The following is a 26,747-nucleotide window of genomic DNA, read 5'->3' on the forward strand; positions in this document are numbered from 1 at the left end:
GGAGAAGTTTTTGCTTTTATCCCTGTTCCAAGGCAACACTTTGCCTTAAGCACCTAAGGGGGCAGAAACCAGGTTTCTCTTTATTTTGCTCCAGGCAAGTATACAACCACCAGGTTTCAGAGAGATTGGAGCAGTGACACGAGTCACCATAACTGTGTTGGTCTAGGCTATTTTGTCATGACTGTGCATTTGAACTCCAGTGGTATAACTCAAGCACAAGTGAGGCAGGATTCAGGCCCAAAGTACATGATGCAACTACCAAAGGCAAATTCATTGCGCCTGTGAGCTGAAATAAGACCACAGCAGAGCTAAACTCTAAACTCGTGGTGCCACTTCATGTGATGTACATTCAGCCGAAGAAGAAAACACATCCTGAAACTGCCCCTGGGCTATGCCATGTGTTTTCAGTAGAAGTTAGCTCACTGTTGTGCGAAGCCATTTTGTTACAAGGATGCACAATCTAGGGAAAAAGAAAGCAAATCTAACAGAAAAATGACAGGATCTAGAGACTGATGTTGACACCTAGATCAGCAGTTGGCTGTCCGCACAGTCAGCTCTTCTTTCGGTTCCTCTGAAGCCTGGTCAGAAACTGGAAGTGGTAACCACGTTGGAGAGGAGTCTGTTTTTTTCAGAAACATATTCCAGGAAGAACTCTTATGCAAATGCAGTTAAGTTGATATAAAGGCATCTTGTAAGTAAATGTTATTTCCCTTCTTCATCCGGAGTCACTACAAAATTTCTATAACCTTTATTCTGACCTGAGTGTCAGCAGGGGGGTGTATGAGTTTAAGTAGACAAATTGGCCTTATTATACTCAATACACTTGGGCAGCTTAAGCACCCTGTCAACCAGAATTTTGGCAGCAGAGGGCTCTTTAATTTAGTTTGCAAAGGAGGACACCGTGCTATGGCTAAGAGCTGAGGGAATGTGCTTTTGGATAATACCATTGAACAAGACTGGATTACCAATGCTCACTTTCAAGGTATGTATCACTTGCCAATTTGCCACAGTTTTAAGAGCCTTCTGGCCACGTGCTCCTCTCTGTTGCCCCTCTGGAGCTGAGGTTGCAGAACAGGGTCTTCATCATCTTTAGACGTCCCTCCTCCAGCCCCAGCTGGTTGGGCAGGGGCTGACCCAACTGCTGTGGCAGAAGCTGCTGCTCCCTTGGATGTGCCAAGATGTGCTTCAACCCTCTGTGCAGCCACGTGCTAACCAAAGGGGTAGAAACTACTAGAGAAAGACTGGGAGAAGAAGGAACACTTACATCAGGTCTTTTTTTCCCATTCTTTGTTTCTTTTTCAGCCTATAGGCATGAAAGCTAAATTATTAGCTTTAATTCAGTCTAGATTTGTGCCTTGCAATAGAGATAGTAATGACTGCTGCACATGCACTCAGTTTTTCTCCTCAAGGCTTTAAATCAACAACACATCTGAAAAATGTGCTCCAATTCAAACGGATCCTAGACGTGCATTGGGAAATCCATGAAAATAGCATCCTCTAATTAATATTCTTTCTGATGTAACATCTATTAATCTAAGGGGAACCGGCGGGTATGAGGAAACCTTGCTGCCCTGGTGCTACAGCAGTAACTTCAACATCAAGAATATGTTTGTTGAAGAAGCTTTGAGAGAAGCAACTGCAATTTTGCAAGTAATGAGCAAGGAGGTTCATCCGACATCCATGAACTGCAATGAGTCTAACACTGCTCTACCTTGTCCTTTCAGAAGAAACTGAACAACTCGAGTACAACTTTCCCCGCTTCAGATTCCCCTCAGCCCCTCCAAACTCATTTCTGTACTGGACTTCTAAGCCAACGCTTGGTGCAAAGCTCAAGTGTTTGAAGGCTGAACAAAATTACCTGGGGAGAGTTCAGAAAGTGATCTACCCCAGCAGCGTGTGGGTAGCACAGAGGGATTTTCATACAGCAGGATTTTTCATGGGGTATCTTATTGGTTTCAGTCAAAAGGTCACGAGTGGGTGTAGGACTTAGATTAAAGATGGTTTGCCTTTTTTTCTTTTCTCTCATTAATCAGGCTAAAAATAACCAGTAGGATTGTACTGTTTTATAGAAGACTCTGAAACTCATAAGAACTTCATATTTGTAAAAGTGCAGTAATGGAAAAAGACCAGAATGAACTGGAGGCTAAATAAAATGATAGATCTCAGCCCTCCTTTCTCTTTGAGACAACTCGCACTGGGTTCTGCTCTGGCTCACTGCTCCAGGCAAGTCCCAGCTTTTCTCCTTTGCTCCTCTCCACCTTCCACTTGCAACCTTTGAGCTCCCTTACAGAGTAATGTACTTTCCAACAGTGTCAAGCACAGTGAGGTGTTTCTACAATAGCAAACATTTAGTTAATTCGAAGTCATCTTTCCAGATCCCATGACTTCTCATTGAGGAGAAGTTTCCTCAGTTGTGTCTGAAAAGGTTGCTTTTGTACCAAAGTGAAGTTTTCATCAAAAGAAAACAAAGCTTTAATGGCATTCCAAAAGCTCTTCAGAGCTATGGATAACTTCAATCACCACTCCCTCCTCAAAGATATAAGGATGTTCAGAAAGCACACCCAGGCAGAAAGAAACATGATGACAGGCTGAAATGATGGCAGGACTAGCATTAAACAGGAATCTGGATTCAAAAATCAGGGCTCGGAATTAGCTGTTCCCACAGGCTTTCAGGCTGAAAAGATGGTGAAAACAGTGAAGTAGTCGCCTTAGAAAATACAAACACAACATCAAAATGATTTCAGTTAAAATGAAGCCTATATCTTAAGGAAAATTTGCAAAATATTTATTTATTTTTAAATCTGCATTTAAGCCAAAAATCAAAACCACAGTGAAAAAAATTAGTTTGAAAGCATCTTCAGCTCCCAGAAGCTTCAAGACATGACCCAAACAGATGTGGAAACAGAATTAAACCAGTAAATAACCCATTGTCAGTCTTTTTAATTTAAATTGATCCCTTGCCTAAAGGATTCTAAACCAAAGTAGATTCTCAATATTCCTAAACTGTTTGAAGGTTTCTAAACCAGTTTGCCACTTTCTCAGAGACAATACTTAGAAATTCGAAGAAGTTCAGAGTACTGGTTCTCATTTTGTCTCTTTGTCCAACTAAATTAGAGACCATGCCAAAAATTTGCCTTCTTCCACAAAAAAATTAGTAACAAACAAACAACAAAAATAAAAAACTGATTTTAAAGTAACTTTAAAATAATTTTAAAATAATTTGATTCTCTTGTATTAGCTAGAGTATAAAATTATCAGTAATAGTATCACTTTTTTTCGAAATCCATTGTGCGTTACCACCACTTGCACATTTTTATTTTTTATTTTTACTCTAGAGAAAGCAAAAAGAGTAAAAGACTATACTGGGTTATTTTTCATGCTTTCATACTACAGGATCACTGGGAAATGAATGGAACCAGATACACGAGGCAAAGAGCTTAACGGGCTTTTTTTGTTTTGTTTTTCCTGAAAAAGTATACAAAATACCATAAGAATATTAGAAAGCCTGTCCTGGGTTAGACCATGTTTATCCTCACATCATGCAGACAGAAAAGTGTATCAGAAGAGGAAAAGCATGTACTGATACTTAAAGAGACTATTGTCCTATCTTCCAATAACATGAGATTCAGGTAATTAGTAGTAGCCCTAGGTGAGTTAAAGTCCCCAAAATTTGCCTATTCCCCTTTGAAAATCATGCAAAAAAGAGCATCTCCCCCTGTATATGCACAATGAACTCTATAACTAGTATAAACATATGCTTACTGCATTCACACACTTTTCTCATCACTGAGTTATGACAAACTAGCACTTGATGCCATAATGGAGGTTAACAGCTTCACAATAATTTACAGTGAGTGCAAAATACTGTCTGAAAAAAAAAATATCTGAATACAGCTTGATCTGCTACTATTATTTTCACTTTCTTATTTTCTCTCTTTGAGTTTGTTAAAAACAATGATGTAATTCACATTACAAACCTAGTATTTGTTACATTACTATATTAGTTACATTATAAACCTAGTAGTAATTGTGATCTGTAAATTTGTGAAAATACAGAAGACATAGCTTCTTTTTTTTTTTATGCACAGATAGAGCCTGGAGGGTTTTAAAATTTATATATGTATGTAGATATGTAAAGAAAGGAAGTAAGGCTTTTGATTGTTTTCTACATTCAGAATGCACTGTTCTAGAATGCACTGTTCTAGTCCCTGATCAGGCTGGAAAATTACTGATATTCTTCACAGGAGAATGAGGATACCTGACTCTTGCAGATAGGACCTTAACTGGAAGGACTACAGCCTGACATATTTTAATTCTTAGCAGTTATGTAGCTTGAATGGTAGGTTAATACTTTGTTGCATTTCTAAGAAAGATATTCCTTCTCCAGTCTTAACACTTTGATAAAGGCGACAGAAATTGCAATGAAACCAGGTACCAACAGATCACCTTCCATGTTTCTGAGGAGAAAAATGCAATGGGAAAATTGGGAAAACTGCAAGTCATTTTAATGTATCACAGAATGGTTGGAAACATCATGTAGCTCAGCTCTTCACACTTAAAATGGCTTAAAAAGGGCTAGAGGTTAGTAGATCAGAAAACAAAAAGTGAAGAAAAAAAAAAAAGTGGTTTCTAGAGCAGGAAAAGTAAGCTCAAAAGGGTTCCAAAGTGCTGGAGATGATGGGTGCCAAATCCCTGAATTAGATCTGGGTTTGTGACTAGGTGATGTGGACAGGACTGGGCACATGTAGTCCCTGCATTAGTGGAGCAAGACACCAAGAGACCCTGCTACTGGGGAGAGAGCAGTGCTCTCCATGCCTTTAATACAGATTAAAAACCACCAGGGCTGGGTGCATGGGCGAGAGCTGTGCCATTGTGCATGAAACATGCATGGCAAAGAAAAGTGAGAGGACGTGGAGAAAAAGAGAAAGGTTATTAAATCAAAATTCAAAGCATTTCTACATCAATATGTTAAAAATCCCTGCATTAAAAAGCACAGAGTACTGACAGAAACCACATCTCTATAAACTGGCAGCGTATCAGAAAGTTTTTAAAAATACTCGAAGAGGTGCGAACCACCACGGGGACGCTGCTGCTTGCAAACTGGAAAGCAGCTCGTACTTCTCAGGACATGACTGATTTCAGCCCTTTCTCATGCGTTGACAGGTTTCCCACGCGATCTCTGCCAGCTGATCGCAAGGACACGCAATGATGCAGCGTGGTGCCCACCAGCCTGGAGGTGCAGTGGCTGTTCTCCTTGCCAGGGCCAAGGTGATGACCAGACCATGGATTTTTTGGGCTGTGGACAATGATCTCTGCATCTCTCTTCCTTTGGGAAGAGCTAGAATGTCCCGTGGGCACATGGTGGGACCACACAGTCACACAGCAGGCCAAGGGCACTGTAACGTGCTGTATGGGCCATGAGACGAGACCGAGAGCAGGGTCTCAGCTTCACCACACACCTCCTGTGTCTGCGACTTCATGGCACGAGGCGTTTGGTGGCAGTGTCAATGCAGCATGCCGCAGCCTCCTGGGGCTGATGCCCCTCTACCACACTTTGTCTCCTCCTCTTCCTCCTCCTCAGCCAGGGCAGCAAGGTGCCAAGGCAGAGCCAGGCTGGTGGGCCAGGCCTTAGGCCGACACCTGGATGGGCAGGTTGGCAGAGGAAAAGGGTGCACCAACCAGGGCTGCAAAGCCTCACGTGGCTAAAACACAGTTCCTTGGGCAGCTTGGACTGTTCTGTGCTCGGCTGCCAGGGTCCTCCCCTGCCCTTCCCCAGGGACCACCCAGCAAGGAGGTCTGGAGGAAAGAGCCAGCCATGGCTGTGCAGTTTTGGCAGGAGGCAGGGCCTGGCCTGATCATGGCCCCAACTCCCCTCAGTCTGGGCCATGGGACCTGAGGCCGGTGTGGCCTCCCCAGCAGGTTCCCACACAGGCTAGCAAGCCCTGAGGAACAGCAGAGGATGCTTTGCTCAGGCTGTCAGAAACAAACAGTGCAATTACCCTCTGCAGGATCGCTTTAAGTCGCAAACAAAAGATGACAAACAAAACACAACAGATCCCCGTCCAGGCCTGCTGGGCAATCAAGAAGAGGCTGACAATGGCAAGGCCCCCAGGCCGGGTGCCAAGGACAGTCACCCCCAAGGACAAGCACACGCTGCTGCCTCGCAGAGCCCCTGGCCACCTGCCAGCCCTTTTGTCTAGCACGTATCAGGCCCATCCTTGCTCACAGACTGCTCCGGCTATGCCAAAGCTGCATCTACAGCCAGCCTCCTTGCCAAGAGTTCATCGCCTTCTCCTCCCCACTGCAATCTCAACCCTCTGGTGTCAGCTGCTGCCTCTTCCTTCTCCTCCTCTTCCTCCTCCTCCTCCTCCTTCCCAGGGAGCAGCAACACCTGCCTGAGCTGGATGCAACACCAGGGTTAACACCCGGTATCCAGAAATGAGTCAGCCTGTCCCTTTGCCCCAACAGCTGCTGCCTGGTTTCCAGAAATGTTGACTGTTTCCAGATCACCCAAACTTCAGTTGATTACATCAAAACACAATTCTGAGCCTCAAAAGTGGAAGAGTGCATGAGTAACAGACAGCACTGCGCTTCCCGAACAAACACCTTGGAGGAGTATGAGTGAACTTGAAATAAATATTTGTCAAATGCCCATTTGACAACCAAATGCCTTGTTTGAATGCAATGATGTCTGCAGCTACAAAAAAGATTTCATGCAAGCCTCACTGCTTGCAATTGTTTCTGACACAGTCCCCATTCAACCTCCCCACCCTGCCAGCTCTTCTTTTTCTATATAAAAAAGGAAACACAAGGACACTAAGTTTTTGACTTAAGAGCAAAAACCACATTTACTCTTCTCTCACCTAGAGACCTGATGATCAGGGATGATAGAAGATTAAGGTCGGTTTAGCTGAGTGCTGGGTCACTTTGGGCATTGTCCGAAGGGCTATCTCAGTCCTTCACAGCTTCAAAACAACACACGAACACAGAATTGAATACAATTTCTGTGAGTTGCTGCTGTGAGATAGGCAGGAAATACTGCGAGAACAGATTTTCGCTGTGTACATCGATGTTTCCACTTCCAGACTAGGAGGAAGTCCTCCACAGAAACTTAACTGAAACCCAGTCAGCACACAAGCTCATCAACACAGGGCTTCAAGGAACTCAGCTAATGGCCCCTGTAATGTGCTTCAGAGGAGGGACACTTTTTTTTCCCTTGATTATGAAGTGTTACTAGCTAATATATGCACTAGTACTATTTCTGGGGAATCTAAGCATTGCTTAAGAGACAAATGCATATATACTCTGTAAAAATGTAAATTTGCAAATGAACATTTTGGTACATCAGGGTCTATGTATCAGAATCAGTACCTGCTCACTTTCAGCATTGTCAGCCTGTACAGATTATTGTAAGTCTCATGAATATGGCACTTCTGAAGTCCTAGATCCTCAAATCACGTTGCTTGATAATAACCTCTGCTTCTTGGCTTTTTCTTTTTTAATGAAAAATCAAGCAGATCCATATTCACTGATGCAATTAAGTAGCCCAGAATATTTATCACACAATCAATGTAGTGTTTGAACCTTGGCTTCTCCCACTTATTTGCAAAATTATGTCAATAGCAAGAAGCCAAAAGTGATTGGAAAAATAATTGAGGTTCTGGGGGAAAAAGAAGGAAGAGCAAAAGAAAACTGATTTTTTTTTTTTTCCAAAAAAATTTCAATAGCCTTTCCCATCTCCCCTCATCATGTATACATTTTAATTTTTTATTGGAAAGAATATTGATTACTATTTAAATGAAAAAAAATATGTTTTAAGATGTATAGAGGAAAAGGCAAAGTGCCTTTTACTTGAACAAAAAGCAGCAATTCCTTGAAGAGCACCATAGTTTTCTGTGCAAGTTTTTTACTGCTTTATTTTTTTAACTTGATTTCTCCCTCCCCATCCCCTATTTTTCCCCATTTCTCCCAGTTTACTCACATTCCTAGAACTAGCCATTCACATTACACTTCATCGGTCATTTAACATAAGCTGGTTTACAGCCAGTCAGATTTAAATTCTGCATATTAATACTGATTCCAAATGATCATTTTCATTTTGGCTCACTCATACACTTGATTTCTGCAATATTAAGCTCAAACAGTCCCTGTTTGCAGCTGGTGAGTAGTCCTTCATTTACTTTTACCACCAATTGAAGAAAAAAAAAAAAAAAAAAAAGCACGCTGTAGTTTATTAAACCAAGTCTCCATTAGTCATCGTGAACCATATAACCAACAAACACGGTTGTCAGTTCGGATAGTCATTGGCTGCTTGGGGTGAGGGTGGAGGTATGTGGGCTACGAGTGGGAGCAAAGAGGTTACTGAGGTTAAAAAGAGGAACGTATGACTGTGTACGCCCCTGGTGCCTCCACTGCTTATTCCCTCCTTGCTTTTCACCTCATGCTGGTAGGCACACAGCCAGCACGCCTGCCCGCAGATCAGTGGCTTAGGTAGCAACTCATTTAGCGCACTTTAAATAATGGATGCGGTTGTGCATGTGTCTTTTTTTTCAGCATATGCAAGTTCAATACAGCAGAAATCGTGGCACATGCCTGTATTGTTCCCCGTAGTATTTGGCTGACTTGTTCAGCTGTACAATGGGACGTGTGTCACTAGAGGTTCTCCTAAATCTGTGTGAATTCATTTATGCCTAATACACACGCACAGATGCAAGGGCACCCAAACACATGCCTATACCTGTATTTCAGTGAGATCTTCCTTCCTCACTCTACCGTCAACAGGACTGGCAGGCAAAGCTCTGCACAGCTGAGAAATCACACTGATACCAGAGGCTGAACACCCTGGTCTGCCTGAGCTCTGCAGTCAGAACCAGCAAAAGAGGCAATTCAGGGCATGCTCCAAGTCACCCTGCCAGCTCTGTCACCTCTGACAATAAAACAGTCACAGTTTTCAATCTGCTGCATGCCTTCACCACTACCCCAAAGCCCTGCTCTTGCTTTTGTGGGAAAAATCACTGGGCAAGATACTCACTGCTCTCCCACAACCTCCGCATCACCCGCTGAAGATAACCTGGCACCAGGAACACTGACCCAAGCTTGGTGCTTTCCTCCAAACCTTTGTGTGGAGGAGCTCCACATGGGAGTGAGCTGCTCCTGTCTCCCAGGTCAGGGTTGGCCAGGCTGTGTAGGCTGGAGGGCCAGTTTTATTCCAAGATTATCCCACGCATTCCCCTAGAACTACCTCTGACTGGCACTGGCTGGTGTCTCCAGGCACCATCCCATCCCAAAACACAGTGATGCTTTAACAGGTTCAGTCCATGGACGGGCCAGCATGCCCAGAGTAGTGCACTGAAGAGCTGCCCTCAAGGAGATCTCCATTGCTGCTGGAAAGAAGGGGCACTGGCTGTCTTCTCCTCTTTCCCCCTTACTTGTGCTTTTCCTGCTCACCTCTCGGGAATTTTGTTCACCTCCTGTTTATGCTCAGAACATGCAGAGCACTTAGTGCCTTCCTGATTTTCCACACTCTAAAGCAACACTTAAAAGAACAGAGGAACAGCTGAAATCTAGGCCAGTTCAAAAACAAATTAAGTGGCAGCCCTGGTAACTACACCTGTCCCTGAATCCCCCTTAATATTGTTTGTGGTTTTGCATCACATTTTCCTATGTTAAAAAAAAAAAAAAAAAAAAAAAGAGAGAGAGAGAGAGAAAAAAAAGTCTCCTTTGTTGCCAGTTGAAGAACCCACAAACAAATGGGCAAATCTGACTAACTGGTTATGCAGAGAAAACAATGGAAATGTGTATGCACCAAAGGCTGTCAACAGCCCCACAGAAAGAATTGGAAGGGCAGAAAAAAAATTCTTTAAGCTCTTGTAACAACAAAATGTCAAAAGCAAACAAATTGCAGACAGAAGTGGGAACTAAGTGTTGACTGCGTCTCCTCAAGGGCCCAGCAAACAAAGCAGTGCCAGCCTCCCATGGGCTGCCCCAGTGCTGCTCTGGGACTATCCTGCAGCTCTCCCCACGTTCGTCCCCGCAGCCCACCCGCCAGCAAAACTGCGGCTGATTTCAGTCGGAGCTTTCCTAAGTAAAGGTGGGAAATACAAGGCAGCATCATATTTTAGTGTGGCTATGGGGAATCCTTCTTCCTGCCCCTCCCCTTTAATTGCATTTAATAAAAAATAATTATAATTCTGTCCTGCCATCAAATACTGGTATTTGTAGTGCCTTTTTTTTTTTTTTTTTTTTTTTTAAATTCTGTAACCTAGAACAGGCTGTGAATTTCCTGGCTTCTGTGGGTTTGGTAGGAAACTCAATGTTACTATTTTGATGCAGAATGTAGACATTTTTTGTGGTCATATTTACCATAGCTGAGCTAAACTCAACAGGAAACAGCATTTATGTTTGCCTGTTGGCTCAGCGTGCATCTCCCGCAACTACAGCACAGAAACAATTGATAACTTGATGGGAAACCCATGAAGGCCAATTTAGATTGGCCTCAAGGAACTCAGATTGGCCAGAAGGAACTCAGAGGTGTTATGCCAGCCATCTCGGTGTAAACCATACCGAGAAGATACACTGCTGCTTTGCATTCAGGAACTTGTATAAAATCATGAGCAGCTACACAGTCTTGGTAACCAAACTGGGGCTGTTTTATGCTCGGGGGGTGGGGGGGGGAGAGAGGCTTCAGAAGGAAAACGTCCACAAGGAGGCTTAGAGCTTGCCCTCCCTTTCATCTTTTCTTCTGAATTAGTTGGCACAGCAAATCCTCTTTTTGTCATAGCCCTTCTCGGATGAAAATAGAGTAGCTGGAAATCTCTGGGGAGAACAATCCAACCTAGGGAGTAAGAAAATGCCTGTTTGTGTGTTCGTTTTCTGGGACAGCTCACATATCCACACCTACAAGGTTTGGTGCAATAAACGTTCAGGACTGTTGCAGCTTGGAAGTTGGAAAGGACAGAAGCCTTCAGATAGCACCGCAGGTCCCTTCTGTCCCCAGGGCAGAAAACTGCATCAAGATTGCTAAAATAGCTATGGGTTGGGCAAGTGTTGAGCTGGGTCTGAGAACCACAACATTTCAGAGGGAATCTGCGGGCAATGGCACTGCTCACCTCACCGAGACTTGACTTGGGTAGGTACTGGTCTCACCTTGCCTGTTTTAAAAAGGGAACCTTCCTACGAATTTCTGTGCTCCTAGGGCTCTAGTATCATGACAGGAGTTGGACTCGATCCTCACAGGTCCCTTCCATGTCAGGACATTCTGTGATTAAACTCAAAGAGAAATAGAATCAGATCTGTTGTCTGTGGGGGTTCATCTGACCCTCACTGACCACGACTCACTCATACTTCCCCCCATATAATAGCTAGGGGGTGCCAGGGCTATCCAGGGCTGTGACAGGGTAATGCTCCTCACTTGTCCTTTTCTGTGCCAAAGCTCCCTGTTCTGAATTTGGGAGTCGTGTTCCCTGTGAGAATCTCGGGAGGCTCTGCACAGCCCGTTTTTAGGTATTATCTGGGTAGATAGCTCTTGCTGACAAGGTCAGAGGTCTTAGCGGGGCCACAGACTTCCTCTGCGATCTCCACCTATGCCGCTTGAAAAAAGCGCTGTGAAACTTGAAGCTCACTTTCTATCAGGCAAGTCTTTATTTATAGTGATAAAAGATAATACTGAATAGTAGCCTGACCAGGGTGGGAACAATTGTTAGACGCAAGGTTTCCAGTTTGGCACGCTGCGCACCTGGCAGCACTTCGTGTACCACCAGCTTCAGTTCCCCCACCCCGGCCACTCTGTCAGCTTTGCCCACTGTTTGTGTGGCTTCACACAGCAGCAGGGGAGAGAAAAATATATTAAAAATAGGAAAATGTGACTGTCAAAGTCCCAAATTTTGCAGGTGAAACTTTGAGTATAAAGACTCTGCAAAACTACATTTAATTCAATTTTGCAATGGCCATCCACGTTTTCATGTGCCCATACAATCCCTCTGTTAAAGGAAAGCTGGCATATCCCAGCCATGTTTCACGTCCTAGCCAAGTAGTGCTATTTGAAAGCCATATCATGACCACAGTTAAGAAGGAGCCACGATTCCTCTCAAGAACGACAACAGACACTGGGGAGGGAATTTAACTGGGATGGTCAGGGCTGTTTTGTTCACAACAGTCCACTCTACACCAGAGTATGCTGATGTCCTCATAACACAGCCATCTGATCCCCTAACACGTGAGCTCCTGAAGCACCATTTGGGCCTACTAAAATAGATGCACATCAGCCTTGGTTGGTCTGAGTATAACAGGTAGTACTGCCACTAGATGGAAAAAACTTACAAAAAAATATCATAAGCCTGGGTAAATGCAGAAATAGCCACTAGAAACATGAGATAGGTGGCTGGGAGCAGTAACTTCTTTACTGTCTGGAAATGGAGAAATACTGCTCCATAGTTCTCATCTCCAACACCTGAACTGACATAACATGTGTAAGGTAATGTGGTGAACCAGACGGTGCAACTGATCCCACATTAAAATTGCAGCTGTACCGGGGCCTTATCCAGGTACTGTACTGCCACATATAAAGCCATACCTGTGCAATCCCTGGCACAGGAGTGGCGCTGAGGTGCTGAAAGTGGGGACAGCTTCACTGGTACTGCTGTTGAAGGTGTAGACTGCCCTTGGCAACACTGCTGTACACCACAGCAGCTTTGCCGCAACCTGAAGCAATGCAAATGGATCAGGTAATGCAACAACATTTTTCATGAGAAAAAAAGAGGCAGTCAAGAATTCTTTAGAAAATGCCTCTTAGTACAGCATGCCAATTCATTGACGCAGAACTTTTCAGGGAGTTCTACTGGGTTGCTGAAGCTTTTGGCTCAGAAATGGATATATATATATATATTGAGCAATGAGAATTACAAGCAGGTACATATCCATTAGCTGTAAATTGATTTAAGTTAAGCAGGTTCTGCTTGCCTTGTTGCAAGGATCAATCTTATTATTACCCTAACTTATCTATTCCATTTCATCCTAGTTGTGGCCACTGTAGAAAAGTCATTAACTTTTGTGTTGGCAATTTTAAGTCTTTGATGCCATTTTGTGTCTGCAGAAAGAAATCCATCTACTCTTTTTGATCCTGAGCTTACCTTTGTTTCTCACATTTCCTGTCTTTGTAAATCTGCTTATTAACACTTTCACTATATTGCCCTATATTCAACACTGTCTCAGTCACACTTCTGCTGAAAGTCTTATTCACACTTTTGTCTTCTCCAGGCTTGATTATTGTAATTTTCCATCTCCATGGCTTTTGCCAGGAGTTTGCTTTCTCATTTTGTGTTGTACAGGACAGGAAGCATAAGGTGATTAAGAAGTTACACTTGTACTGTGTAAGCTTGCACCAAGGGCTGTATTGTCAGCTCCTTGAGGCACAACAATGGACAATGCCACAGTTATGCCAAACAGCAGACTCACTTCTACTTTGTGCTACTCCCTGGAGACAAAATTTACTAATTTTTTACTTCCCAGCTTGAACTCATCACTCCATCCTTTTTGTGTTGATCATTACACCAATGGCTGTCAATAAGACCATGGTACAGATGAAAGCAAAGTATTTTGATAGCTGTAGTTTCTGTCTCAGAGACAGATCAGAGTTCCAAATCTCCCTGAAATTACTGGGGAGACCTGACACTTGATATTCATTTAGCACCCTGTGCAACACATTGGCTATGGGGATAAGGGTTTGCCTACGGTCGTACACATGGTGATGCTCCATGTTATAATGGCATGTTCTGACTGGAGCAAAAAGCAATTCCCAAATGTATCTGTCAGAGCAAAATGGCAAGGAACATGTCTGCACACTCTCATAGCAAATTGTAACACACCTGCCAATCAAATCAACTCAATGGTGATGTCCACATCTATACTAATGTTCATAGGGTCCTCAGACAGTTACAGCTACACAACCAGGACCATCCTTAATCTGTTCTTATTTTTTTTGTCAGCTAGATCCAATCCAGCAGTTTAACAATTTCCATGCAGTGGATAAGAATTTAGACGTGGTTGCAGCAGAACTGCAGAGGGTATGGACCAAATGCAGGTCTGAAGGAAATGTATTTGTGAGGTCTTTTCACACAGATGTAGCCAGACAGGCCTAGGCTTGTCTACACACAATCAATCCTGCAGCATGCCAAAGATAATATGAGGCTATTCACTCATCTGACTAGTATTTTCTACAGATTCTTTATAGCTTTTAAGGCTATCATATCATACACATTGACACACACACACTGCTCAGAGTCTCAGTGTTACCCCTAAATTGACCCCAGGAACGTGTATTTGACTAAGAAGTCTTTCAGTCTTCGCATGAAGACACCAAGAGACTGAAAGGACACAACTGCTGCTGCTGGTTTCCACCAGTCATTAATCCTCTTCACAGTTAAAACAAACAAAACCCCCCACTGTATTTCTAGCACAAATGTAATTGGCTTTCCTTCTCATCCACTGAGTCTTTGTGTTTTGATTGTTTGGTTGAAGACTTTTGTACCTATACACTATACCAAAGTAGCTCCTCATTTTTCTTTTTAATAAAATATTGATTTAAAAATGTTTGACTGCAGGGTGCTTTCTCCAGCCTCCTTTGTATTCTCCCCATGTAGTCAGCAGAATAATGTGTAGTATTCTAGTGTGGGGTATACTCGCATTGTATTTGGAGGTCAAGTTGCTTCTTACCAACTTCCAGCAACCTAAACCAGCCCTTCATTAAGGCACATCTTTAAATACAGTAGCTAAAATTCTTATATTGATTCTAAACAGAATAATTTACACTGAATACAAGACTTTGTCATATGGAAACGTAAATAGCCTGTTATGATATACTGGACTTGGATGCATGAAACAGTGAGCCTAATTTAGGGTGCGGACTTAAAGCTCCAGCTGTGTATGTCCATACCCTTATTGCATGGTAAATTCAAAACAGGTTTCCTAAGGACAATGAGGTACATAGTATGCTTGTACAACCATGTTTGGTTTCACTGTGGCCGTGACGCAACAGACAGCACGTGATCTGGCATAAAACCTGTCAGAATGAAGTTACCTACACCACTTTTTTAAAATAAATTGAACCTTTCAGAGTGAGCACAACACATGGATCTCACAAGAGGAGTCCTGTAACTGGATTTATTGTTCTTTAGAATTAAAGTGAAATAAGGACAGATTCATTAATAGGCTTTCATTAACAGAGTTTAAAAAAAAAAAAGAGAAAAGAAAAAAAAGAAAATAAAAGAAAAACCCAGTTCACACTTGCAAGCCTGTTTAGACATAACATGAACCAAGATAGATCAGCTCTACCAGCAGAAGACCACAAGGAGTTGGATTACACTTTTTCAGAGCCCTTGGGGACTCCAAAGGTTTTCCTGTGGGTCTTTAGTCTCCTAAATTTGGCAGAGTACTGACATGACACTCCATTTTCACTAAATGAATCGTGGCAATATTTGCAGAGTAATTCTGGTTTCCCTTACAAGCTTCACATGAAACAAGAGCATCATCAAGAACATCATCTATAGTATAACCATTATGTTCACCTTCTCTGTCGTGTGTCTCCCCCCCATCCTGAGGGCCAGATAATGCTTTAGGTCATCAAGGACACGATTTGGGGTTTTGGGTAGGTGTTATTCAAGTATCTTGGTTGCAGACTAATCAAGTTTAGTGCTCCATTATTATCCCTAACTCATCCCCCTGTCAATGCACAGAAACATCTGATCTAAGCTTAGCTATGCTTTTGGTGTCTCCAGCCACTAATCCCACTCAACAAATTAAGGCTTGCTTGTGTTAGCCCCACTCCAGTTAGCAACCTGTTCGCTTTGCAGCAAAGCCGCCTGCTAACCCACTGGAATGCTAACAGCCCTCTAATGCCTTCCCACGACTTTCCCAATGTGTCAGCACCAGGCATGTTTTATGGCAGCTTGTTAGCAAAGACTGACAGTGCAGGCCAGGTTCCCACAGGACCAAGAAGCACGAGACGAGCCCCACAGGACCAAACAAGACCCTTGCAATAACATGGAGCAGTGAACTGTTTGCCTGTTTTTCTTTTTACAGTGTGACTGCTCATAGATAAGCAACATCAAGCCCAATGCTCAGATTAAGATCACAGCTGCCCACAACATGCTCCACTGCAAAGCTATGCTTGGGACAACCTGTGCTGAAGCAAAAATAAAGGCAATATGAAGAGCTGTTGTTAAAAGTAATTAAGAGTAGTGAAGAGTCACTGCTGTTAAGATATTTCAGCCTTCATGATGTTTTTAATATCAATAGAGAGATGAGTTTTCTGTCTTATATTTCTGTTCTGATCATCAGCATTTGTCAGAAAAAAATCTGTTCAACAAAAAACCACTGTGTCTTAAATATAACAAGGAATTTTGTTGGAAATTTGCTATTTTATTAACTCTCGTCTTAGACAATACCCAAGGTTACATGTATAATATTGTTCCAATTACAGTAGGCGTACTATGCAGATTTCACTTTTCTGCTATAATTTTTCAGCAATGATTTTTCTCCATTTGAGAGAAAGTTTTTCAAGGAAATTTAATTGCTTCTTATTTTGTACACAGCAACAAAACTAGTCTGATGGAGGATGAGAGTGATGTTAAAGGCTACACAAAAGTATAATATTGTTACACCATAATTTTGCCTTTTAATGGAGTGGCCGTATACTGCTGAAAGAAATACACATGTGCCCTCGGTAATTCAGAGCCATTTCATAATGTCTAGTTCAAGATGTTACAAAGTGAAAATGAAATTAAATGCTTTTGATAGCAGATGGATGGTAGTTAAGCTAAAAACACTATAAAAAAAAAAGAAAAAAAAAAAAAGGAAGAAATAGGAATTATCTACACTAGACTACCCTGAAACCAAGAGAGCTCCAAGGAACACAGTGGAGGTGTGAGACGGTGCATAGAATATAGATTCATTCTACTTGCCCCCCCAGTATTGGTAATGCCAGGTCAAATCCTCTCTCTTTCACTGAGATGTTTTTCCTGCCACCCTATTTTTGTTAATAATTAATGAATTTTAAAGCAGCTTCACACAATCAGCAACATGCTTATAACCCCTAATCTGTAACAGAGTATTTTAGCATTCATAGAAAAAAGAATCTGAATATTTCAAGATCTTTTTCCTCACTTGCCCAGAAAATCCTGAGTTCAGAATGTCTCTTGGCTGGGATTGGACTAACAATCACTGTGTAACAGTGATTTAAACTGTTAAAAAGGAAATAATACCATCCATGTCTAAGGCAAGATTGTGGCTTCAGACACCACTGCTCTGTGGCAAAGAATGCTTGTGAAGAAAAAAGAATCACACAATGGAAAAGTAAACAGTACAGCAAAGTACTTACATGACTTAATTTCAAGGATCTGATGGAGGTTCTTTGTATATTCAGCGGAGAGATGAATGCTCCTCCCGTGATGGTGATTTAGATGCCAGGGGAAATGACTCCTTCCATCGTTTGTTCACTACCGAGACCAAGCTCTCTAGTATTTTGTCTAAAATCAGGTGAACTGAAGTCTACTTTCAGAAAATAAAGTAATATGCAGACTGAAGAGATGTAGGCTCAATTCCCGTTTCTCTAACAAGTTCCCCTGTGATTTGAGTTTGAATGTAGCCTGTGCTTCAGTTCCACCTGTTCATTAAAGGAGAATGCTGCTTTTCCTTTCTACACCTTGACAGGTGTTGCAAAAGGATAAGCCACAGCTACTATTGTGATAAGGTTTGTGCTGGTACCTAGAAAAAACTGCTCCAGGGAGTGCAGGAGAAGCATAAGTGTCATCCCTTGAGAAAAAAAAAAAAAAAAAAAAAAAAAAAAAGGATATATTTGCTAATCAGTTTGTAATTACTTTGCCTCCTGTGTTTACCCATCTGCTTCAGGATAGATGCCTTCCTGTGGAAGTTGGCCTTTTTCATTGGATATGAGAGACTTAGTACTGAGGGCTTGAGAGAAATTATGCCTTCAGGCCGTTACTGGAGACAGAATTGTACAAAAGCACATATATGTTTATCAAATCTCTCTATAGGATATTAGGATGTCTCATGTGTAATATAACTGTGCTACATGTAATGCGTATGCACAGGTGACAAAGAGGTAGGCCCAGACCAGAAGAGATTTCAGTCCAAATGAAATATTCTGCCCTTTTGCACAAATAGAGAACTGAAGTACAAAGATGCTAAGTGACTTGCCCAAATTCGCACAAGAAACTTCTGGGAGACCAAGAAAGTGAACCCAGATCTAAGTTGGTCCTCTTTGAGTGTTGTAACCACAACCCTCTCCTTCCTCCACATCTTTTTGCTCATTCTAGTTTCTCTTTTGATTCTTTGCAAATTTAGTTGTCCCCTCTCTTTTACAAGAAATCATTATTTTTTTTTAAAAGGTAACTGATGCGTAAAGATGTCTTCTCTGCTGATTGTACTCCTGCTCTCAACTAAACCATATCTACATCATTACTTACTTCTTAATTGCCTTCTATACTAGAGAAGATGTATCTTATGTGTCTTTGCTCTGCTCTGCACTTCCCAGCTCTGCCGGCTCTGTTATCAGGTTATAAATTAACGTGATATTCTGAATGTTCCTGGAAGTTTTTCTAAGTTTTTCTAAGTTTTTCTTCTTCTCAGGTTAGTCTGTGAAGCCCATATGTTAGTGCACAGGGAACGGTAATTCCCCACAAAAGAAGCAATTCCTTAGAGGCCAGCTACCCAGTGGAAGACAGGCACATCCTGTTTAACATGTTTAATGCAATGGGGGGGGTGCGTACTACTACTGAAACATAAAGAATACTAGATTCTTTCTTCAGCTTCTAGGGACCTGACTGTAACTCTTAGTCACACTGGTGAACACTGAGTCACCCAAGGGCCCCCTTCTACTCAAACAAGGTATTACTCACATAGATGCTCCCCAACATGAGTAAGGACTGGAAATTTGTACCTTATGTGTTAATGACTAGGAATTAATCTAAGTGTGGTCTTACAGTACTTCAGATCAGTTCTGAAAAAACTCATGTCTGAACAAAAACAAGCAACTCTTACGTCAAAGTGCTTGTTCTTTTTAACTTCACTTTATTTCAGAGTCCATAGGGGTTAAGAGAAGCACGGAACTCATATGCAGTTATAATAAAAATCCTCTTGGGTTATTCCTCAAGAACTGTTGTCATAGATGAACCATGTGACAGCAGTTAAGAAACCAAATTTCTTGGCTTGTTTGGACTTTTTTTCCCATTTTCTTTGTTTGGAGTAAGTTGCTCTCTCTGAACAGCTTTGCTTAAGTCCAATAAATAAAAATATATTTTACAGTGCAGAGAAAATGGAGATTAAACACAGACAGGCTGTAGATGGGGGTGAGCTTGAAGGAATATTTTCAAGGTAAGAAAAGAAAAAAGAAAAGAAAAGAAAAGAAAAGAAAAGAAAAGAAAAGAAAAGAAAAGAAAAGAAAAGAAAAGAAAAGAAAAGAAAAGAAAAGAAAAGAAAAGAAAGCTTAATTCATCAGAGCTCATTTTGGCAGTGGAGCTACCACATGACTCAGTTCAAAGTGCCATGTCAATGGCATATGATAGGTCCATATACTACAAGCTTTCACACCCATCCTTGTGGGTGCATGTGTACTCGACTGCTTAAACTCAAGTGCATGGTCAGTCAGTGTGAGCTGGAAAAACAGAAGATATGACTATGAGACCATTACAACAGGTAACCTATCAGCAGCTTTGGTTTTGGTTGACATTCTCCCTTTGGGGAAGAGGAAGATGGGATAATCCAGTCAAAAAGCAAGAAACCAGCTACATACAAGATCATTTGCATTTGAGGCTTGGCTTTTGTTCAATGTCAGAGGGATTAGCAGTCCCCATACATCCTCATGTGTCTGCTTCATTCCTCCTCCTTCCACTTCTCTCTCCTAAAAATATTCTTAGTAACTGACACTATTTGGCTTCTCTGTTAGCAGAGTCAATAGACAAGCTGACAATTAGATTGAATAGAATTACTTTCTGTTTACACTAGATAAACTAGCCAGTGCTAACAACAGGTGTCCACGGTGCCTGTAGATGGGAAAAACTCGTGCTAGTGCAAAACCCCAAGAAACTCTGCTAAGCCCCTTTGTTTCAAACATGCAGCATAGGCAGGAGCTGGTGTGGTCAAATTGGCATTAGCCAAATGTGACCAACGTCAGCAGCAGGGCAAGACTTCACCTGTGCTAGGCACCTTGACACTTTAGGTTCATAGCACCAATAAGTAAGAATACTCCTATCAGCTCAGACCTAAATCCACTGAGCCCAGCGTCTGCTTTCCAACAGTGACCAACAGTGCTTACCTAAGGCTGTGTATAAGCATCACAAAATAGCCATCCTTCGTCCAGCAATCTGCAGTGCAGGGACTCTCTGAGCCGGAGGGGATGGCTTTGAATTTCAGTAAAGTGCCATTTACAGGTAGAGGTAAGGCACTACATGTTTTTGAATGCAAATTAAATGATCTGGGGATGCAAGTAGAGAAAACGGTAAGTTATTGTGCTAAAAAAATAATAATCTAGCATTATCATATATAATTCCTCTCAGACAGCACCTAGATGCTAGCTTAGATGTGTTGTTTTGTAGAAATGCAGATGGATAGGCTCACTAGAAAGAGAGCACTTACAGGATGGGCAAAGCAAATGGGGTAGAAAAAGAGAGATCTTATCTGTCCACCTGCTTATTTAAAGGCAACTAATGAATTTCAGTCACCTAAACTGTCCACCTAGGCATTTGTAACACACTGACATCAATGGCACCTGACTGCAATTCAAGGGAGTTCAAATGCTACAGTGCAGGTGTTACGGGCCTGGCATTTTCCTTGCTCAACACACCTCATCCCCTCTCCACCTTAGATCCGAGTACTGCTGGAATCAGCTTAACGCTCACAAGGGGCTGCCTCAGGTTGGTCCCCTGCAAGTCCACAGGGCTGGGAACTGAACAGGGCTTGGCTCCCCAGCCTTGTGCTGCTTGGGGTAAACAGCATGATTCTTTTCTCCCTAGCACTTTGGTGACGCTTGCATAGTTTATCATGCCAATAAAGAGTCATTTTAACTGAGCTGAAATCACACTAACAAGATGCAAAGGAAAAAGTTAATATTAACTGTAGCAAAGAGACTTCAGAAGGAGAGAGAAACAGGGAAAAATTTGCTTTTCAAAATTGTATGTTACACCTAATTGCATGAAATTTTAACTACTGCCTCTGGCAGGGGTACAGCTGTGATCCTACTGACAACTATTATGTGGGTACAAAATGAAGGCGGGATAAGAGAAAACTGTATCTATGGAACAAGAGTGAAAAAAAAGTAGAACAGAAAGAATAACTCAGTGCCTTGGCAAAGCATTGACAAAACCAGTTGTGGACCAGCCTTAAGAAGCGCTTGACATGCGACTCCAGTTATTAGATAGCTTAAATTTGCAACGTGCTCCTCCATGAAGACATGCCAGGGCTTGTAGCTTTACTAATTAAATATGTTAGGTGAAGGTTTCTGATATGATAATCAACGACAGAACGGCAGCTTTAGCATTTAAGCCATCTTAATGAGGTGTTAGAAGCTGACCCCTTTGAGGTGAATGGGGAAAGTTTGTACACAGGGCTATTGTCCCAGCCTGTCTGGCTCTCCTCGCGAAACAACACTGCCTTTTCCCAGTGATTACCTTAACGGCCAGGTGGATAACAAGTTGAATTCCTGGGTTAGTTTTTTGGTTTACACCCTCTTCATTTTCAAATGCTAGGAAACGTAAAGACAATGAGAAAAATAGTTTGACATCGGCGGTACTGGGCGAGGGAAAAAGTCTCCTCAAATCATCAATTTATGCACCTTTGATTTTGCTTGTAAGTCATGTGAAGCTTCAGTCTATTTAGAAACTGGGGGAGTAAACGGATAGTGTGTTTTTAATAGCTCCTCGTTACCGTTGCTTTTGTAGGGAACAAAACGCTTTCTTTTCAAAACGATGGCCTATCAGGCGCTCAGGTGTGATTAATCAGCTCGTATTTGCACAGGGCTTTGAAGACAGAAGAGGCTGTAGAAATGCTACGGGTTATTATTGCCGATGTAAAACTCCACGAATTCCATTTCCTCACTAAGCCAGGCCTGCAAACAACTGTCACCAAACAAACAATTGAAGGCATAAGTACATCACTTCATTCCCCTCAAAGAAATATTAACTTCAAAGCCAAGTTAGGACCATTTAAATGCAAGGAACTCTAAAAGGACCGGGAGGCTGAGCAGGAAGCGATGGTACAGTCACACGCCAAGGGACTGCAGCGCACAAGCAGCAGCCAAGATACTATGCATACAGTGTTTTTCCACCAGAAGCACTGAAAAGAGACTTACCTGCTTGTGCAGCTCCATAGCAGTAAGCGCAAGGAAAGTTTCAGAGGAATGAAGGCTCTCTTATTTTACCAGGAGATCATACCCGCCAACTCCAAAGGGCAAATATCCAACCCTGTTTCAGATAAAGCTTTTCTCACTGTTCTCCAGGTGTTCTCCTGCACCACTTTCATTGTAGCCAAAGGCCAACATCTCCACCTGAAGAATTTTAACTGTTTAGCAAATCTGTGGACCCACATGAAGTCTACAGAAGAAATGAATAACATCATTTGCAATCTAAGGAGAACCAATATTTCACTTTTTTTTAGTTGTGTACTTGGTTTAATTGTCCTATTAGGGTACTTATTGTACAAATCGCCATCAATCAAAACACAAAGGGCAATTTTGGATACGGCTTGCCCTCACAGAGGAAGAACTGCTTTGATGTTAGACATACATTTTGTTCAGCATTAGTCAAAAATGTTTATTAATGCCCTTTGCCCAGCCAACAATTAGGTGTCAGGATGTACAAAATATTAAGGGTATCTCCCAGACTACTAGTTCCTTTTACATGTATTTTTTAATATATATATATAAATGAATTATCTGAGTTAAAGAAAACAGTTGAGTACCAAAAAAGAATTTATGTGCTACCATTTGAAAGGAAGAAATAGAGTTCATACCGATTTATTCAGACCACTGAAGGCCTCAGTAAGAGATCTCTGTTTTGTGCAAGCAAGAGAACAGCTGACTCACAGGCTTACCTGTGTACTTTACAAATTGCTCCTGAAGGAAGCTCTACTGAACTCTTTGGTCCTTATCTTGTGTCTGGTATTACGAAACCAGATCTCCTTACCCAAACTTGGTCTGACTGAAGTCATCAAGACTGCATTTAACCCTTTATCAGACACAGATCACTCTGTGATTTATTTTCAACATGAGGAGCCTCTTTCTCTGGCATCTGACCCTAATGCCAGATTTCTCTCTACAGTCTCAGGTTCTGATGAAAATACTCATAACCAGAACTGTGCAATTATTTGCATGGATTTAGTACAAATACAATTGTTTTATGCTTGATTTACGGGACAGATTGGGAGAGATTATGTTCATTTTCTTTTTGTAAAGCAGATATATTTGATATGAAAAGGGGGAAGAAATGAAAGAAGGAAGAGTAACTGAGGTAATATAGATAGTGAATAGTGCTTTACAACTGCTAACGACAATTAGATATTTCTTTGAATGAGGTGAGAAGGCATTTCAAAAGCATTTTCCTCCCTAATTTTCCTTCCTGCTAATGAATGTTTATTTGCCCTGCTGCAGCCACATCCCTGCCAAAGAAACAGAGGCTCCCATGCAAGAATGACAGTCAATGAACAATTCAAGTCTGTCTTCCCTCAGAACGTCCAGTGAGAACTAATCAAGACATCCAGGTCTGAGTATCATCTCGAGGAAGCTGTTCGTGATTGACTGGATGGAGACGGGGAATGGGGTGCTGTTGTCTACCCATCCTTGCCTTTTTGGTGAGAGGTATTTTTCCTCTGTTTCAGTTCCACACCAGTCTGTGATGCTATCTGGCAGGGCACTGGGGCCCAAGTCACAGTTTGTTGCAGAAGAAGGGCTCCCCCGAGAAAGTGTGCCAGGAGTGTGGCTCAGCTAAGGAGGTGTTGCATCCCAACCTTGAGGTTTGACAGGCCCTTGGGAGGAAAACATCCATCTCTTTGCACCTCTACTTCCTGTATCCTCCCGTTATGTGGTTTTGCAGAGCTCTAAGACAAAGAAAAACCTATCACAAAGACAACTAGACAGCAATCTAAATTGCCTAGGCAATCCTAGGAGATTCCAGAAGCAGAGACTTGAAAAAAACTAAACAAAAGAAAGTAAAGGAAGGACCTTTCCTTCAACTTTACAGATTAATTTCTTCTATTTTGCTAAATTGGAGGAGAGTGGAAGAAAGATAAAGGATGTTTTGCACATTTGTTTCAATGTGGCAAAATATCCTCTCATTTTTCTCCCAGTTATTGTGGTTACTGTAGTGGTTAGCTCATTACACTGACACCAGAAACAATATTTTTCATCTACTGATTTATAGCTTCCATCTTTTCTTATTTACAGCCCATTGCTTCAGAAAGGTCTAGCTGAGGATGTAGCTGTGGTTCTTCACATCACATGTCTAGCTGGGAAAGTGTGAGACACTAGGTGTGCTCAGCTAACAGGCCCAACTCCTAAAATGGCTTTCCTACTCTACCTGCTCCCATTCCTGCTCCCATGGACACCTACGGGTTGAGGATGTTCAGTCAAGAGGAATGTACTTTTCTGATGAAAACCTGTATTTTAACACTTTTATGGAAGCCAGAGCAGATGCTGTCAGAAGAGGCAGGAGCAGTGAGTAACTTTCAGGCTGACAAAAAGCCCAAAACCAAGGTGCCAACCACCCAGCTACCACTGAAGGGAGCAGCTGAGGGTTGATAGCGAGGTGAAGAGGGGGAACGTGGGAGTTTGTTCAGTTTTGACAAAGGTGGGCTTGAATTACCCTGGAAATCGTGACTCAGATGTTTTCGTGGCCACAGCTTGCATTACTCCCAGGAAACTCTCTGATGCTGAAGTCACAGTTTAGTTATATCAGTGACTCAGAAGTGTGAAGATTCATATTTTAGCACTTGGCAATCCGAGGCAGCATTAAACCATTTAAAAATGAATGCTGATGAAAATGAAGAACTTATGAGTGCTGCTTGACCATGGGTGTGCATTAGAATCATAATTTGAGACGAATGGTTTAATTGTTCTCCACCACTTATTTTGGTTAATAGTTCAGGAATAAAATAAGCCTACTGTTATAAGAAAGACATTTGTTTAATCCTGTCAGGAGAACCAAAATTCATTTTTGCTTTGCCTTATGTGCTAGTGTATAACTGAAAGAGGAATTGTGTCTATGAACAATTCTGTACACTGGACTGCATTTCTTGAGCTAATAGGAGGATCCCAGTTTTCCTAACTTTTGCCAAAAATAACATTTCTTATCTCTTTCAGCAGATTTTTTTTGAGGCAGCACCAGCCTTCTTCTTCTATATTTCTACAGCATACAACACAAGCAAGTTCTGCCCCAATCGCCTTTCAAAATGAAAACAGAAAAATTATTTGTGATACCAGATTTCTAAATGTTGAAATTTTATCATAGCTCTAGTATTACTGGCTGAATTGAAGTTACTTTTAAGTATTAGTTTTGCAAGTCTTGTGATTAAATGGAGATTTTTGTCTCCTTTTGTTCTTTTTAATTAAATAACTTTCCTAATTTTTGTAAAGATAGGTTGAAAAAATGAAAGTTAAAAGCTTTAAAAAAAGGGAAAGACTCCTCCTTGGTTTGTAAATATGTTTGTTGAGGGGAAAATTTCTGCCTTTATATGTGCAAAATGTTGTGACATTGAACTCAATATCCTTTGTCAATTGTTTTTGAGCCAGTGGCTGAAAACACTGAATACCGATAAAAAAATATTTCGTTTGCTTCTTCAGTGGCTCAGTAGTGGGAACTAAGTTAAAGCAATCATCATTTATGAAGACCTGTCCATTTACCTGGTGCTTTGCAATAGATTAAGCATGATCCATAAGACTCATCATTTTGCCTTGAGGCATTAAGATCTAACACATTTTATTAACTGAGAGAACGTAGCACAAAGTGGCATATGGCCTTTTAGCTGGGATGATCTGTGGTGACACACTTGAAACGAGCAAAGAGAGCTTCAGGTTCATCCGTGACCATTGCAGCTTTTCTGAATTGGACATAGGTAGCTGAATGGAATAAACCAGCCTCTAATTTACGGTGACGGTAGGGAGATGAATTCTCAATAAAGATGGTGACATTAAACAAGAACAGCAGACCCAATTGTTCCACGGGTGGTTGTGCTGGAGTGAGAGGTGAAAAAGGAACCAGAAATTCCTTCCTTTAAAATGGGGGCATTTCCGTTATCCCTCCCTCCCCCCTTAATGCTGCAGGTCCCAAAAGCAACTGAAGTCTCTGTGCAAGAAAAACACTGGGGAAGACTGGGTAAAATCAGCTTGCAGTTGGGGATGGCCAAGTCAGATATTCCTGTACTGTGGTTTCTGGAGCCAGGGGTGAAGGTTCCAGAGTCAAGGCCATCCCAGTGGGGTTTACAATGGCAGGCTTTCCCCAATACCGTGTAGTCTCACATGGCTCTGCTGGCTGCACGAAGCCAGGGGAAGATGGTCTGATCCACGTCCAACCCCACTCGTAATGACGTATTGTCACCTTCATGCTGCAGTTTGCCAACTACCACACATGCCAACTACCACACATCTCTATCACTGGGTACAGGGCTGCACTGCAAAGTAGATCAGTAAAATTATCCCAACTAAAAATAAAAGTGTTTGGTTTGCTTTTCACCTGGATCCTACGCGAGTG

The 26,747-nt window shown here is 41.9% G+C and overlaps 2 long non-coding RNA genes across 2 annotated transcripts; both read right to left on the reverse strand.

Annotated features, from left to right (window-relative positions):
- Positions 1-16,571: 16,571 nt before the first annotated feature.
- LOC118162803 lies at positions 16,572-19,402 on the reverse strand. The gene is made up of 2 exons (XR_004748639.1): positions 17,256-19,402; positions 16,572-17,193 (listed from the first exon to the last, which is right to left on the reverse strand). It is a non-coding gene; the product is annotated as an uncharacterized LOC118162803 (long non-coding RNA).
- A 125-nt stretch (positions 19,403-19,527) lies between these two features.
- On the reverse strand, positions 19,528-22,797 carry LOC118162799. The gene is made up of 3 exons (XR_004748634.1): positions 22,358-22,797; positions 21,678-22,124; positions 19,528-19,666 (listed from the first exon to the last, which is right to left on the reverse strand). It is a non-coding gene; the product is annotated as an uncharacterized LOC118162799 (long non-coding RNA).
- Positions 22,798-26,747: the final 3,950 nt, after the last annotated feature.

This window comes from Oxyura jamaicensis, chromosome 2 (assembly GCF_011077185.1).
Source record: "Oxyura jamaicensis isolate SHBP4307 breed ruddy duck chromosome 2, BPBGC_Ojam_1.0, whole genome shotgun sequence".
In the NCBI taxonomy this organism is placed as follows: domain Eukaryota; kingdom Metazoa; phylum Chordata; class Aves; order Anseriformes; family Anatidae; genus Oxyura; species Oxyura jamaicensis.